The sequence below is a fragment of the Astatotilapia calliptera genome, chromosome 18, assembly GCF_900246225.1.
Source record: "Astatotilapia calliptera chromosome 18, fAstCal1.2, whole genome shotgun sequence".
Lineage (NCBI taxonomy): Eukaryota > Metazoa > Chordata > Actinopteri > Cichliformes > Cichlidae > Astatotilapia > Astatotilapia calliptera.
Window position 1 is genome coordinate 35,495,618 of NC_039319.1, and position 18,461 is coordinate 35,514,078.

Here is an 18,461-nt window from a genome sequence, read left to right on the forward strand (position 1 = left end):
TTCTGGCTTGCTTTCTAAATCAAGCGTTCTGGGTTTTAGTGGCCCAAGGTTCAAAAGAGTTTGGCGATCATAGATGAATAAAGCAGAGCCATCAGGGCAACATAGAAAAGGAAAGATAACACCCAGCAGACAGGACCCAAAAAGATGGCTCGCCGTGCACACAGGTGCCATCTTGGTTCTGGCTGTGAGGCAAATTCATTATATCTCAAGGATATAAGAAATATGATTTAAAAAAATTTAACCTGGAGCATGTAAACACAAATGTTCTAGTGTTAAAGTTACTCATCGGAGACTGGAGTAATTTTCATCTTCACGTAAGTCACAGTCTTATCAGGATCCGTAAATTTTTTATCTTCCCCTATGTGCGTGATGCGAAGTCGAGCTGGGAGGGAGTAGAAGGAGAATATCAAACCCCTCGTCAGCCATGTAGACGTCTCCTAACTTCTGTAAATGCTGCCCGGGCTTGCCACACTCGTGGTACAGTCAGGGAAAATGATAAATCTCCGTTGAAGTGAAGTGGGCCCTGGCTGCGTATGTAGCACTGGATTTCCACACATTCTTGATAGTAATGCAGCTTGGCAACAACGACCCGGGGTTTGCTGCCAGTATTGCTTAGTCCCAGGCCTCAAAGAGAGCCTGGGGCCAGAGTATCCTGGCATGTAATTAAGTAACCGATGTGTGGGAGCTGGAGCCAGGTCTCCCAGGAACACCCAGGATCCTTACGTTACCCCCCTAAAGCCCCCCCTCCATGTCTTTACATTTGCCCTTTAGATCCTGTAGTTCCTTTTTCATTTCTCACACCATATCTTGCAACATAACGGCTTCACAAGACCAGGTGGACAGGCCGCCCTCCATTTCCTTCACATTAGCACTCACCTAGACTGTGCTTCAGATTAGTGGTGTCCATCTCGCTTTTGTCCAGAGAAGGCTGGGACAGTCCACTGGACAGTCCACAGTCCCAGGAGGCCTAGCAATGGAAGGACCAGCATCCTTGTATTTACGTAGACTCATTGCTAGGTGTGTCTTGTTGGTTTTTTTTAAGGAGTCGGCTTCTTGTTTGTGGCGCTGTCACTTAGTGTTTGCTGTCTCTGCAGTAGAGGATCACTTCCTGTGCCTGTTCCAGCACACAGTGGTGTTTTTGTGTAGCTCATCTGCATAGCAATTTAATTAAAACTTGCAGATAACTTCTTATGTCATAGTTTAATCTTCACGTGCTTCATCCGAAGCACACTCTTTGTCTATTCACTCGCTAATCTATAGTCACAGTATTCACTCACTGTGTCTTTAGGCATGGCCTCTTCACCAATGTTCCCTCTAATGTTTCATGTGTCTGAGCGAACACACAAACTCCCTGAGCGTCCCTTGGACCACTGTGAGCAACATTAGACGTGTGCACTGTGGTCACATATTTGGAATAAATGTAGCCTATTTGCAGCCAGGATCACTGAATTAGAGACTCGGCTTCGCACCCTTGAAAAACCCAAAGCTAGCCAGGCAGAGGTTAATAACAGATATGATTCAATGCAGAGAGGTCTGTTAACACACAGTGAGTGAGAAAGGTGACTGGAAAGGAAAAACTCAATGCATCATGGGAATCCCCCGGCAGCCTACGTCTATTGCAGCATAACTAAGAGAGGATTCAGGGTCACCTGGTCCAGCCCTAACTATATGCTTTAGCAAAAAGGAAAGTTTGAAGCCTAATCTTGAAAGTAGAGATAGTGTCTGTCTCCTGAATCCAAACTGGAAGCTGGTTCCACAGAAGAGGGGCCTGAAAACTGAAGGCTCTGCCTCCCATTCTACTTTTAAATACTCTAGGAACAACAAGTAGGCCTGCAGAGCGAGAGCGAAGTGCTCTAATAGGATGATATGGTACTACAAGGTCATTAAGATAAGATGGGGCCTGATTATTTAAGACCTTAATAATGGATTGGATTTATATAGCGCTTTTCAAGGCACCCAAAGCGCTTTACAATACCACTATTCATTCACTCTCACATTCATACACTGGTGGAGGCAAGCTACAGTTGTAGCCACAGCTGCCCTGGGGCAGACTGACAGAAGCGAGGCTGCCATATCGCGCCATCGGCCCCTCTGGCCAACACCAGTAGGCAAGTAGGGTAAAGTGTCTTGCCCAGGGACACAACGACCAGGACAGAGAGCCCAGGGATCGAACCGGCGACCTTCCGGTTACAGATGCGATTCCCAACCCCCTGAGCCACGGTCGCCACGGGTATGTGAGGAGCAGGATTTTGAATTGAATTCTGGATTTAACAGGAAGCCAAAACAGGAGAAATCTGCTCTCTCTTTCTAGTCCCTGTCAGTACTCTTGCTGCAGCATTTTGGATTAGCTGAAGGCTTTTCAGGGAGTTTTTTGGACTTCCTGATAATAATGAATTACAGTCGTCCAGCCTGGAAGTAATAAATGCATGAACTAGTTTTTCAGCGTCACTCTGAGACAGGATATTTCTAATTTTAGAGATGTTGCGCAAGTGAAGAGTGTGTCATTTCCACAACACTGCTTTCACCCCCGAGGTCCACAGAGCCGTTGAGTCTGTGCAGGTCCCTGTACAAGCGCATAAACCTGTAACAAAAAATTCACCGAACTCGCACACGCACAGAATGTTTTCCTTCGTGGAGGGAAAACGCTGGCACACACTGCGTCCAATGTGAAAGGGCCTTAAGCCTTCCAGGACCAGAAGCTCAGTAAAGCACCCATCCGACAGCCAAACCCATCTGTTCTCTGATTGGATTGTTACGTTTGTGATTGCCATGACATTGACCAATCAGCTGAAAGGAAGTAAAATTGCAAGCGAGGGAAGTGAGGGAGTTTTACATTACAAATTTTTGCTTTGTATCTGTGACCAGGCCAGATGAGTTACAAAAAAAGTTTGTAACTTGTGTAAATATTTCTTACAAAGTCTTTTTTACACAAGCACAAATTCTCTTCTACAGATGCACAAACATAACATTTTCAGATATTTTGGTTTACAAGGTTACAAAACTCAGTTCACACCTATGCAGTGTGATTTACAAGTAGGGATCGGTATTTTATCCGATACCGGTGCCAAACCGGTACTTTTGAAACGGTGCCGGTGCTTAAACGGTGCTCGAACCGGTGCTTAAAGAATGGAGAACACACACTTTGTCCAAAAACATCTTATGTTTTTATTTTTAGCAGTCTCTTTTTTTCAGCAAAATGATAACCAAGTCAGCCTTTTCTGTTGATACAACATACCTCCTTTGGTTGGAACCGGTGCTTAAACAATGGAAAACACAAACTTTGTCCTAAAACCTCTCATGCTTAGCTGTTTTTTTTGTAAAAAGATAACAATGTTAGCCTTTTTAGGGTATATATGGTATCACTCTATCAAACAAGAAGACAGCCGCATGTAGCTATGATGATGTTTGCTAGTTCACCTTACATGCATTAATGTAATAACGTGGTTAGAATAGAATAGAATAGAATAGAATAGAATAGAATTCAACTTTATTGTCATTGCACATGCACAGGTACAGAGCAACGAAATGCAGTTTGCATCCATCCAGAAGTGCTTTAGTGATATAGATATATTACAATATATATTAGCAATAATATAGATATGTGAGTATATTACAGAAATGGGTCTATTATGGTATGTTATAATGTACACGGTATGAAGTATGTTGTGAATATTCTATAACTATAAGTATGTACAGGCTGTAGTGAGTACAAGCTATGTACCGGCTATGAACAGGATATAAATATGAAAAACTATACAGAATATGAAATAAATAACTTTACAGATTCTGAGATATACAGCTATACAGAAATGGGAACTATGCAAGTTGTAAACAGTTGTAGGATTAAAAATTATCGAATGTACAGAATGATTATTTACACAGAGCTATACAGTAGTGCAGTTAAGATAAGTGAGGGTGTAGATAGTTTCTACAGAGGCTATAAAGTGCTAGTGGTTGTGAGTGGTGGTTCAGTCCATGTTATTATTGTGTTTGAGGGTACAGTTGTTCCGGTACCTGGTGGTCTTAGTCCAGAGGCTCCTGTAGCGCCTCCCAGAGGGCAGGGGGGTGAAGAGTCCATGTGATGGGTGACTGGGGTCTCTGATGATTTTCCCAGCCCTTTTCAGACACCGCTTCCTGTAGATGTCTTTTATGGCAGGAAGTGGTGCTCTGGCGATGCGCTGGGCAGTTTTCACGACCCTCTGCAACGCCTTCCGGTCCGAGACAGAGCGGTTCCCGTACCAGACTGTTATACAGTTGGTCAGGATGCTCTCGATGGTGCAACGATAGAAGTTCACCAGGATGTCTGAGGACAGGTGGTTCTTCCTCAGAGTCCTCAAGGGTTAGCCTACTCAACGTAAATTACACTGGAACAACATTAAGCTACTCACGCAGAGAAGAACGGCTGCTGCTGCATCAGGACTCTCCTCTTCGGGTTCTTGGGGGATGTTGCTAACTCCGGGTCCGATAACAGGCACCACACCCGCAGTAGATGTGCTCGGTGTGAGGTCTCGCAGCAAGCTATCAAATACGGCGCATTTCTCGGCTTTTAAAAAAACGCTATGCGTTGCCAGGTGTTTCATCAGATTTGAGGTGTTACCTCCTTTGCACAGTATCACAGTATCAGCTTAAAGCACTTGTTGCAGGCTGCTGAGTTTGCATCTTTTGCTGTGAAGTACAGACAGACTTTGACCGCTTCGCCTTGGGCATTTTTAATCTGTCGCTCTGCTCTAAAAGAACGTACGTACCTGGGCCCGCCTACTATCCTTGGAAAGGTAAAATGATTGGCTAGAATCCAAAGTGTATGACATCTCAGGAAAAAAAGCACTGAAATAAAGCACCGAAATGTGCGCTGCTTTTCGGTCTGGTCACTACCGTTTATGTCAGAACGATACCGGTACCCATCCCTATTTACAAGTACAAAATATTTATGACCACAACTTGAGCCCATACACACCTGATAGGGATCAAAATCAATATTAAATCATTGTGTAACTTTGCCAAAACAATATCGGACTCTGTAGTTTTCTCTGGTCCCCTCCCCAATCAGACCAGGAGTGACATGTTTAGCCGCATGTTCTCCTTAAATTGCTGGCTGTCTGAGTGGTGTCCCAGAAACGATGTGGGCTTCATAGATAATTGGCAAACCTTCTGAAGGAAACCTGGTCTTGTTAGGAGAGACGGCATCCATCCCACTTTGGATGGAGCAGCTCTCATTTCTAGAAATATGGACAAATTTATTAAACCCCCAAAGGGAGTGTAAATAACCCTGAATGACTTTCCTTGCACCTTATTTTGGCACTCATTCCTGTTTTCTACTACCAACTTCCTGTCCGTGTGTAGAAGCTTTTATTTTGATGGGACGATCTCCTGAAAAACTGTTTTTGGCGCAGTTTTCAGCAGCAGTCGCGGGAGTTTAGAAAAGTGATGGCTTAATGGAGCCTATGGTGATTTCTTTTGTCATTAGCAGCCCCCTTGATAGAGGCACAAGGTATGGTTATGATGTAAATAAGGAGACGTTTAGATGTTTTTGTGACAGTCGCTACATTTGTTAAATGTTACGTTGAAACGAACTTCATGTTATAAGGTTTACGATTGTAAGAGTGTGGATTATGTTGCTTACACGCTGTTTCTATGTATACATCCCCAGCTCTTACGGTGAGATTGATGGTTTACTGCCATTAAACCTTCAAAACGTCATCAGTAAAGTGTCATCCTTCATTCGGGGGGGTTCGCTACAGTAAGAGCTTACCTCCGGGAGCAGTAAGAGCTTGCCTCCGGGAGCAGCGAGAGAGAGAGCTTCCTGCGATCGGAACGGCACGGCACGGAGCAGCAAGCTACAGCAGCGGTCCGGTAACAAGCAATTGCTCTCAAAATGGAAAATATAGAAGGAGGTCAGTTAAACGAAAAGGAACAACGAAAGGAATTGACATGCGAAGCTGATGAAACAGCTAATGAAACGTTCCCAAGGCGGTCAGAACGGCCCAGTGCGCCCACAGAGAAAATGCTCTTATATCAAAGGGATGAACAGAATAAAAGAGAGAAGAAACTGCTAACCATTTATGAACATTGGAAAGGCCAGGTCAGAGTATACAGAGAAGACCTGAAAAGTGATTTATCAGATTCACGGTTAGCAGAAATGGCTGATGATATTGAAAGGACAGTAAATGATATGACAAAAACATACAGTGAATATAGAGAGCGTAATGAACCATCCCATGTCATAAGGCGCAAAATGGACTCTTGTGAATCAGTGACAAAGGACATTATGAAAATCATATCTGAGCGTTTAGCAGCTATAGATGAGTATGATGCAGATAGAGAAAGGCAGCGCCTCCATCAGCTCTTAGCTTATGAACATGCTAAGTCCATATTTGGTACTGCATCACAGTCAAGTTACCAATCTGAAGCAAGCATTGCAGCCAAAAGAATCGATGCTGCTGCAGAATTAGCTGCAAAAGAAGCTCAGTATAAAATCACACAAGAGGAAATAAAACAAAAACAAAAAATAAGAGAAATGGAAGAGAAACACAGGAGGGAATTGGATGCACAAAGGTCTGAACTAGAGCGTTTACAAGCAGAAAAGGAAAGGCAAGCAGCACGTGCAAAATTAGAGATTTATGACAAAGAGTTTAAAGTTGATATGGACAGTCAGTTAATGTTACAGAGCAATGGGATGTCTGTTATCAACCAAAGCTTTGCACAACCAGCCTCAGAGCTCTCTACAGGTTCATATCACCCACATGTGGAACAATATGCATCCATCCCTGTCAATAATCCTCTACAACAACTGCACTCACAAATTGTCACTCCATCGCCTCCCACAGACGTATTGCAGCTGGCTAAAGCTATTCAAGACAGCATAGCAGTAAGCAGAATTCCAGTGCCTGTGCCCATCGTGTTCAGCGGAGATCCCATCACCTACATCGAATGGAAGGCTTCCTTCATCTCACTGGTGGGCCACAAAGGTATATCTCCAGCTGAAAAACTGCATTTGTTAAAAAGGTATATCACTGGTCCTGCTCTTAAGTGTCTTGAGGCCACGTTCTACCGCAGTGATGAAGAGGCATACAAAGATGCATGGAAAAGACTTGACCAACGCTACGGTCAGCCATTTGTTGTTCAAAAGGCATTCAGAGACAAACTGTCAAAGTGGCCTAAAATCCACTCAAAAGATGCAGAAGGTCTACGGGCCTTTTCTGATTTTCTCACAACCTGTCTGCAAGCAACACCACATGTAAAGGGCTTAGAGATACTAAGTGACTGTGAGGAAAACCAAAAGTTATTGCAAAAGATTCCAGAATGGCTTGCAACGCGTTGGAACCGTCAAGTCACAGTTGCTCTCATGAAAGGCAAAGATTTTCCCTCTTACAAGGATTTTGCAGAGTTTGTAGCACTCGAGGCAGAAATTGCATGTAATCCTGTGACTTCTTCATATGCACTCTATTCAAGCAGCTCATCCTTGGAGAAAAGATACGTAAGGGAGACCAAACCAAACAGATCTGTGACTCAAGTCTTCACTACACAAGCCACAGTACAAGGAGAAAAAACTAAGTCAAATGACACAAGGTTAAAGGTGGCCTGCATGTTCTGCAAAGATGAAAGTCATCAGTTGTCAAAGTGCCCAAGCTTCTCAGAGAAGTCACTAGACCACAAACGGACATCTGTGAAGGAAAATAAACTGTGCTATGGGTGCTTAAAGGTGAGCCACAATGCCAGAGACTGTTGTCATCGCCACAAATGTGACACTTGCAAAGGACGACACCCCACCTGTTTGCACAATGAGAGTCACATGGCAAATGAAAGGCCTCAGAGCTCTACAAACGTCGCTTCAACCACAGAAAATGATACCATGGCAGCCACAGCTCTGAATGTTACTAAGGTGGGTCAATCAGGTAGTACCTCCATGATTGTTCCTGTGTGGGTTTCCACTACTCAGAGTCCATCTAAAGAGCAGCTTGTGTACGCTTTATTAGACACACAAAGTGACAACACATTTGTCAGTGAGGAGATAACTAACCAGTTAGAAGCAGCATCCCATCCAGTTAAGCTAAAACTAACCACGATGCTGGGAGTTCACATGACAGTCAAAAGTCAGAGAGTAGCAGGGTTACGTGTGAGAGGTTATAATTCAGATGTTCACATTGACCTTCCACCCTCCTACACAAAGGACTACATCCCATTTAACTATGACAACATACCCACAAATGAAACTGCAAGGCAATGGCCCCATCTGTCAGAGATCGCTGATCAGATACCCCCTCTCCTGAGTTGTGATGTTGGACTACTCATTGGATTTAACTGTCCCAGAACTCTAGCTCCAAAACAGGTTCTACTCGGAAAAGACAATGAGCCATTTGCCATACAGACAGACCTAGGGTGGAGCATTGTTGGTGGCTCATCAGAGTCAAATGAAACTGAAACAAGTCTGTGCCATAGGGTCATGGTAAAGGAAATGCCTGCTGTAACACCAATGGACATGATCAATGTTCTTGAATTAGATTTCAAGGACACAAAGGCATGTGACAAAACGGTCTCACAAGAGGATGTCGTTTTTCTGGAAAAACTTAAGGAAGGGATAAAGAAAAATGAACAAGGATACTGTGAGATGCCTCTTCCATTCAAGCAAAGGCCAAACTTACCAGACAACAAAAGGCTTGCAGAGATCAGACTGGAACACTTAAGGAGAAGGTTGAACAAGGATGAGAACTACAAAAATGATTATGTTGCATACATGAATGACATAATTGAAAGAGGAGACGTGGAAGAGGTACACAACGAAGGAACACAAGGTGAACAATGGTACATCCCCCATCATGGGATTTACCACCCCAAAAAGCCCACAAAACTGCGTGTCGTATTTGACTGTTCAGCCAAACACAATGGAACAAGTCTCAATGATCATCTCCTCCAAGGGCCGGACTTAATAAACAATCTGACTGGCATTCTCTTGAGATTCCGGCAACATCCTATTGCCTTAATGTGCGATATAGAAAAGATGTTCCACCAGTTCCACGTCAGTGAGAGGGACCGGGACTATCTACGTTTCCTCTGGTGGAAAAACGGTGATACAAGCACACAACCTCAAACATACAGAATGAAGGTACACCTTTTTGGTCATCTCCAGGCTGTGCAAATTATGGACTGAAGTACTTAGCCAAAGAGCACTGCCACTCGCACCCAGCAGGTTCACAGTTCATTGAGAAAGACTTTTATGTCGACGATGGAGTTACGAGCACAAACACAGTGAAAGAAGCAATGCAGTTGGCACAAGAAGCCAGAGAAATCTGCCTCAAAGGTAACCTGCGTCTCCACAAGTTTGTTTCTGACAATCACACTGTTTTGCAAAGTATACCTGCATCAGAGTGTGCTGTAAACATTAACATAAGAGACTTGACATTCAAAGACATGCCACAAGAAAGAGCACTAGGCATCCAGTGGAGCATTGAAAAGGACCGTTTCAAATTTGACAACACACTGAAAGTCCAGCCAGCCACACGCAGAGGTATTCTATCCACTGTCGCGTCAATCTACGACCCACTTGGATTTTTAGCGCCATATGTGCTGAATGGAAAGAAAATCTTGCAAGAAATGTGTCAGCATGGTGTCGGGTGGGACGACCCCATACCAAATGCACTCAAGCCAAGGTGGGTGAGTTGGCAAAGTGACTTTGTAAATCTAGACAAGCTAAACATACCTCGCTGTTACCTGCCTGCTAACTTTGGTGAAACTAAAGAAATAGAGTTGCACCACTTTTCGGATGCAAGCTCAAGTGGTTATGGACAATGTAGCTATCTGAGGACAAAGAACGCTAAAGGTGAAGTTCACTGCTCTCTGGTAATAGCAAAGGCTCGAGTTTCTCCAACTAAACTGACCACAATCCCCAGACTTGAACTAACAGCAGCTGTAGTTTCAGTCTCAGTCAGCAACATGTTACGGGAAGAACTGTGTTATGGTGCAAAGGAGTACTTCTGGACTGATTCAAAGGTGGTGCTGGGCTACATAAACAATGATGCACGTCGTTTCCACACCTTTGTAGCTAACAGGGTTCAGAGGATCAGGGAAAGTACAAGCCCTCAGCAGTGGTTTTACGTGCCATCAGAACTGAATCCAGCTGACGGTGCTTCGAGAGGTGTAACTGAGGGCCCGGTGGCGCCAGTGTCCGGCAGCCTCGCCTCTGTCAGTGCGCCCCAGGGTGGCTGTGGCTACAATGTAGCTTGCCATCACCAGTGTGTGAATGTGTGTGTGAATGGGTGGATGACTGGATGTGTAAAGCGCTTTGGGGTCCTTAGGGACTAGTAAAAGCACTATATAAATACAGGCCATTTACCATTTTTACCATAACTGTCAATGAGTTAAATAAGTCTATCTGGTTCACTGGCCCCTCCTTTTTGTGGAAAAATGAACTGCCCACAGTACAACCTGTCGAGCTGGATCTGACCATAGGAGATCCAGAAGTCAGAAAAGTACAGACAATGTTAACCAAAGTCACAGGCACTGTAAGTCTTGCTGAATGTCTAAGTAAGTTCTCCTCCTGGTCCAAAGCAATTAAGGCTGTAGCACGTCTCATAAGAAGGGCTAGACACATCAAGTCAAATGCATCAGCTACAGTGAGTGAGCAGAAAAATGCTGAACTTGTGATCATTCGACATGTACAAATTCAAGCGTACGAACAGGAAATAAAACAGCTGAAGAAAGGAGAACAGCTCCCACATCATAACAAACTGTTTAAACTGGACATTTTCATGGATACAGATGGTCTCCTCAAGGTGGGAGGGAGACTCCAGCATGCAACGAGTGACACCTTCAAACACCCGATCGTGATCCCAAAAGAACATTGTGCAGCCAAACTCATAATATCTCACTGTCATGACAAAGTAAAACACCAAGGAAAGGGATTCACCATAAATGAAATCAGATCCAGTGGCTACTGGATTCCTGGGATGAGTAAAACAGTTGCCTCATTCATCCGACAATGTGTGATCTGCCGCAGACTCCGCAAAGCTCCAGAGGGTCAGAGGATGAGTGACCTACCTCCACATCGCTTAGAGCCCTCTCCTCCCTTCACACACTGCGGTGGACTGTTTTGGTCCATTTGTGACAACAGAGGGAAGAAAACAACACAAACGGTATGGACTCTTATTTACTTGCTTTTGTTCTCGTGCCATTCACATCGAGTTCTTAGAGGACTTGTCTACTGATGCATTTATTAATGCAGTAAGATGTTTCATTTCAATCAGAGGTGCAGTTCGACACATCCAATGTGACCAGGGAACGAACTTTGTTGGTGCTCAGAATGAGTTTAAAGCAGCTTTAAATGAGCTAGACACTCAGAGACTAAATACATACTTGACTGAAAAACAATGTGACTTTGTGATGAACGCACCCCATGCAAGTCATGCAGGGGGAGTGTGGGAACGTCAGATAAAGACTGTCAGAAGTGTGCTGAATACCACTCTGTCACTGGCTCATGACAGACTCAATGATGCTTCATTACGGACGTTATTCTACGAAGCCATGGCTATAGTCAATACCAGACCCCTGACTATAGATAACTTGAACAGCCCCAACAGCCTAGAACCGCTCACGCCCAATCATCTGCTGCACATGAAATCCAATGCACCGTTACCCCCACCTGGTGCCTTTTCAAATGAGGACCTGTACAGCAAGAAGAGGTGGCGCCGCGTGCAGTTCCTTGCAGAGCAGTTCTGGAGCCGCTGGAGACGAGAATACATTCACAACATCATTTCAAGGCAAAAGTAGCACTCACCAAAGAGGAATCTAAAAGTAGGTGATGTTGTGTTGGAAATGGATGAACTGGCACCCAGAGGGGAATGGAGACTTGCAAGAGTTGTAGAGACTGTCAGTGGAAAAGATGGACTTGTGCGAAGGGTAAAGATCTCACTTGGAGAAAAGAGACTCAATAATAAAGGTCAACGCTCTACTAAACTATCAGTTGTTGAGCGTCCAGTACAAAAACTTGTATTGTTGTTAGAAAGTTCCTAAGGTAACTCCTACATGGGTTATTTTGTTTGGGAAAATTATTCATTTTGGTTCTTATGTAAACCGATTATTCGTAATTTTGGTGGGAGTGTAAATAACCCTGAATGCCTTTCCTTGCACCTTATTTTGGCACTCATTCCTGTTTTCTACTACCAACTTCCTGTCCGTGTGTAGAAGCTTTTATTTTGATGGGACGATCTCCTGAAAAACTGTTTTGGCGCAGTTTTCAGCAGCAGTCGCGGGAGTTTAGAAAAGTGATGGCTTAACGGAGCCTATGGTGATTTCTTTTGTCATTAGCAGCCCCCTTGATGGAGGCACAAGGTATGGTTATGATGTAAATAAGGAGACGTTTAGATGTTTTTGTGACAGTCGCTACATTTGTTAAATGTTACGTTGAAACGAACTTCATGTTATAAGGTTTACGATTGTAAGAGTGTGGATTATGTTGCTTACACGCTGTTTCTATGTATACATCCCGAGCTCTTACGGTGAGATTGATGGTTTACTGCCATTAAACCTTCAAAACGTCATCAGTAAAGTGTCATCCTTCATTTGGGGGGGTTCGCTACAATATGACTATCCAGAGTTGGGACCAGGAAACAGAGTTGAGTCTTACACGCCTCTCGGCAGCGTCTCTCCTCCTGATACCCCCCCCCCCCCAAAAAAAACCCCATCTCCATAGAGACTGTGCCAGCTCCCAAACAGACAAAAAAACAAACTAAAAACCAGCAAAAAAACACTTAAACATAAAAAATCACAAAGAATGAGAAAAGAGAACACTATAGAAAAATCTCACAGATGTAACATGGTCTACATTGATATTTATTTAGTCTCTTTCTCCAATTGAGCTTTCTGAGTTAACTTCAGTAATTACTATCTCCAAACAAACCACAAGACTGCTCAAAGAAGTCCTGCCATTTATTAATGCTTTAATCTTAAATATGATCAACCTATCTCCAATAATCGTCTATGTACCACAAACCTTCAAGCTGGCAGGAATTAAACCTTTACTTAAAAATCCATCACTTGATCCAGCAGTCTTAGCTAATTATAGGACAAGCTGTAACCTCCCTTTTACCTAAAAAATCCTTGAAAGAGTAGTTGTCAAACAACTAACAGAGCATCTGCAGAGGCTTATTTGAAGTTTCAGTCAGGTTTCAGAGCTCATCACAGCACAGAAACAGCTTTAGTGAAGGTTACAAATGATCTTCTTATGGCCTCTGACAGTGGACTCAGATGGCCACTCCTCCCTCCTGGCTCTGCCAGCGATATCTTCCTTTTAAAAGAGAGTTTTTCCTTCCCACTGTCGCCAAAGTGCTTAATAGGGGGTCATATGATTTTTGGGGTTTTTCTCTGTATATATTATTGTAGGTTCTACCTTACAATATAAAGTGCCTTGAGGCGACTGCTGTTGTGACAGTCCAGTATGCTGAGATATGCAAGAAAAAACAATTTAAAAAAAAGTCAAGCTAAGCTAAATGGAAGCTCAATTGCCATCCATGCCACACCCTTGAGTGCAACTTGATGTTGTTATTCTTTTTATTCGGTACTGCTTCACAATTGGATCTTTTCTATGGAAACGTGTGAAGAAAACTGAATTAGTAGTTTGATCATTTATCTGTTGCCTTCCTGAATACAGCTGTTCAATACAGGTGTTCATTTTTTAAATGATTCCTTTCAGGGTGAATTTAAAACAAAGGGGATTATTTTGAGCCTGGCTACTTTGTGATTAACAGTGTTGTAGGCCTCTCATTCAGATCCACACATCCCTCAGCAGCCTGGACGGAAAATGTAAGACAGGGGTGCCCAATCCCGGTCCTCGAGAGCTACCGTCCTGCAGCTTTTAGATGCATCCTTGTTCCCACACACCTGAATCAAATGAATGGCTTGTTATCAGGCCTTTGCCAAACATGATGGCATGCTGAAGAGATCAAACCATTTGATTCAGCTGTGTCGGAGTAGGGATGCATCTAAAAGCTGCAGGATAGTAGCTCTCGAGGACCGGGATTGGGCACCCCTGATGTAAGACAACAACGGGAAAAAAAATACTTCATACTCAAGGATGCAAAACTGTAGTCTACAACAGGCAAGTGTACAAGCTGCTACTTCCGTCTTTTATGTACAGTTTGTTTCCACACTTGCTCCACCTTGTCTTGACGCATGATCAATCATCCAGGTAAGGAAATCCCAAAAAGTTGATTCTGTTCATCTGAACTAATGTTTTCAGTGGGACAAATGTTTCCTCATGCATCCAGGTGACTTCTTCAGTCTCAGCTGACTGCAGGTTTCCAACCTTATAAACAGCACATTTGCATAATGATTGAAACTAGCACTGGTGAACAGTGGGCTGTGAGGGGGGCCTCACAGCCCACTGTTCAGTCAAGTTCAATCAAGTGAACACGGTCACCAACCACTGGGTTTGTTTCTTATTCCCTCAAGAAATGCTTGTGATGTTTTCCCTACTTCCATTACTTTGTTCTTGTAGAACAAACACGCACCAGGAAGGCTGAGAACACATGCTCCTTCTATTTCCTTTTCTGTTCCTATGTTCAACAATGTTTTTTCCTCTGATAAGGAAGTCATCTCAAAAGTAAAATGATCTACTTGCAGTTCCTACAAGATCTCAGTCTTTGCAAAGTCTTATAACCTCACTACTGCAGAGGAGACACAGCAGCGTATGTAACTGACCGTGTGATATGAGTTTATGGGTGCAGTGATTATTTCTGAACTTGTTGATGCTATAATGATGAAGATCGTTTTCATTTCTAATAAGTGTTGTAGAACTTATTAGTGTGGCTGTAGTCTAACCTCAGATGCCCCAAATCCTCCACACCTCTCCTTGCCATCTCAGTCTGTTTTAAAGTTTGCTACTAGCTAAAGCAAGTCTACCAAAGTCGGTATCTTTAAAGGAAAATAGCAGTTGTGTGTTTGTTTCACGTCAGGTAAAGTCAAATGCAGTTCCAGGATGAATAGTATTTTTCAGTGCTTTTAGAGTATAGTTACCAAAATGAAAAGGCAGTGGATGGGTGAAGACATGCAAGTGATCAGAGTAGCTCAACGTTCTGATTACAAAAGGGTTAAGTGATCTGTGTATATACCCTCTCCCTGGTTCACAGGGAGTTTTGTAACATATTTTTCACAATCACATGTTGATGGTTCATAGCCTGATTGATTACTTGACATATTTATTGCCCATCTTTTACTTTTGTTATGATGACATCTGCCATGCTCCTCTCTGCCTTCTTTCTGTCCTCCTCTCCTTTCACTCCTTTCTCCTTTCAACATGTGCATGTGTATTTGGCTGGGAGTACTAACTCTGCTTACGCCTCCTACTCCCCAGTTTCATCTACCATCTCCAGTCATAAGTAACCCCTGGTTAGGCTGGATTGTGGAGTTTCTCCGTACTGACCTGCACCTCTCTCTGCGGTGGCTGATGCTTAGGAGGTAGAGCAGGACATCACTAATCAGAAGTTTGGTGGTTCGAATCCTGGCTACTCTAGTCTGCTATGCTGAATATCCTAAGGCGAGATACTAACCCCAAGTTATTCTCTGTGCATCCATCAGAGTGTGTGAATGTTAAAAGCATGGGGGGGTACTTGTATGAATACAACTTGTTGAAAAGAAAACGCCTTTAAGACAAAGTGTGATTTCTACATCCTTACTCTTATAGCATAAGGTTTGGTCACTGAGCTGCAGCATTAACTTGTATTCTAACAAGATTAAAATATATTTGTCCTGGAGATTAGCATATTTAAGACCTTCTCTCGCTCTCTCTCTCTCTTTGGCTTCTGGGGCAGCTGCAGCAGGCTTTGATCAGTGTAGCACGGCGAGGCCCAGGCTTGGCCTGACCATCCGAGGCCTGAGTGTGAAATTAGTCTGATGTCATCCCCCATTCTCAGCCTTTACTATCTTTAAGCAGCCGTAATTATATTTCCGCCCAAAGCCCCCATCCCCGTCATTCCATATTCCAAGTTTGAGTAGGAAACGTTTAGAGAACTATGGCTAAATTACTCAGTGGGGGAAGGGGCACTGGATGAGTGCTCCTTTGTGTGACAAAGACACAGGGGACATCAAGACTTTGTGACATGTACTTTTCCTTTCAGTCTGCCCTTTGGCTCTGCCTGTTGGAGGGGTTAGGTTTATGATAAGGGGATAAATAAGATTCATATTTTTTACACATTATTTTTCTCTTGATATATCTATGTTTCTTTTAGCCAGATTTAGTCAAATATAACTCAACAAGCACTTGTTGTTATTATTAGAGGGGGGTGTGATTTTGAAAAACGATGTGCCCAATCTGAGCCCAACTGGTGTTTTGTTTTTGGACTTTTGTGCTAACCATAAAACACCAGTTTGTCCATAAAACACCATGTTTGGTATTCAACCAACTGATTTTGTACCTGTATCATCAGATCTGAGCCTGTGAAAGGCGAGGAGCAGAGCTGTCAGCTGATCACCACCTGGTGGTGATTTGGATCAGGTGGCAGATGAAAATGCTAGACAGGCCTTGTGTACCAATTCAATTCAGTCCAATTTTGTTTATTTATAAAGCACCAAATCACAACAACAGTCGCCTCAAGGTGCTTTATATTGTAAGGTTGACCCTACAATAATACATGCAGAGGAAAAACCAACAATCATATGACCCTCTATGAACAAGCACTTTGGCAACAGTGGGAAGGAAAAACTCCCTTTTAACTTTTAACAGGAAGAAACCTCCGACAGAACCAGGCTCAGGGAGGGGCGGGGCCATCTGCTGCGACTGGTTGGGATGAGAGAAGGAAGACAGGATAAAAGACATGCTGTGGAAGAGAGACAGAGATTAATAACAGATATGATTCAATGCAGAGAGGTCTGTTAACACATAGACCCAAACATATAGTGAGAATGTGCTGGGGACATCTGGCAGAGGCCCTGGTCTATGACATTTTCAGTGGCATCTCACTAATTTAACTCTCTTTTTGCCAGGCTGACAAAAAGTCAGAATTCTGTTGAGCTAACGTTAACTATTCAGTTCAATTCAATAAAACTTTATTGATCCTGAAGGTTGACCCCGAAGGAAATTGGGTTAAGGCTGCCTACCTTTGCCAGCGCCATCTTACCCTTCCGACCATACATACATTACACAACATCACATGGGGTAGACAGGTCAGAGAGGTATATGCACAACAGGAGGAAAGACGAGGAGAAAAAAGAACTCCCCCCAGACTGAGCTCCAACAGGAAGATCAGTTTGAGAACAGAAAAGTGAGTGTAGGTCTGTGTCAGTGTACATGCGTATGTGTGTGTGTTCCGTGTTCAACCGAGATAAAGTGTCACTTCACCCGGTTAAGCAAAAGTCAACAATCTTCGGTCGACTCGGGTGGCCTTGAAGGAGGGGGAAGAGAGTCACAGTCTTGTTATCTAAAGGAGAATTGTTATTCCCGTCAACTTTTGCCTTGAGCATCCAGCTGGCGCCAGGGGGGCCGCATGAGATAAAAATGATAGTTGTTTTGGTTAGTGCGAACAAACTGCTTCCAATTTTACAGTTGGTCTAATGTCCGTCACTGGTCACAGGTCTCTCAATTCCCGTTGTTCTTCTTCAAGGTCTTATCCATATTACAGAGCCAGGAGCTTCTCCAAGACCGTATCCATATGGTGTTCCAAAAAACACAGTCTGAGTACTCACAGCCCTGCCCATCGTCTATCATGTTGGCCAGCCTTGTGGGATTTTGAACAGCTGTAGCTGCTTCTTGTTCTTCGATAAGCCAGGTCCAAGCCAGCTTCAATCAGCCAGAACTCTGTTATCTACCTAATTGGTAGATCTCATTCAATGTCCTCCATCGAGAGTGTCGCCAGACACACGACGCAACCGACCATCGAGTATCCAGCAGCAAACATCTCCGCAGGACAGTCGGGCTCTCCCAAGCCCAGGAGTTGTCAGTTTCGTTAAGGGACTAGTTGATCAAATCCATAATTCTTCTTTAGGTTTTTAGAGAACAAGTCTGGGAGACTCTCTTAGGGTTAGAGAATAAGCGAGACTATACAATAGACATGAGAAGCCAAGCAGGAAAGATAAGGGATAGGGGGAAAGTGTGACTGCCTCCAGAGCCAAGCTGGTGAGTAGCCCAGTAATAACTTTGTAATAACTTTCTTCACAAATAAATTATTTAAGACTCTTTTTCTCCAGTTGTTGCTTCTGAGAGAAGTCCTAAATATGATCGACCCATCCCTATTAATGGACCTTGTACCACAGGCCTTCAAGCTGGCAGGAGTTAAACCACTACTTTAAAAAAAATCACATGACCCAGCTGGCTTAGCTAATTAATGACCGATCTCCAACCTTAGTTTTTTCTAAACATTTCTTGCAAAAGTAGCTAACTAATCATGTGCAGGTTTATTTGAAGAGTTTCAGTGAAGTTTCAGAACTAAGCACAGTACAAAAACAGCTTTAGTGACGATTACAAATGATCTTCTTATGAC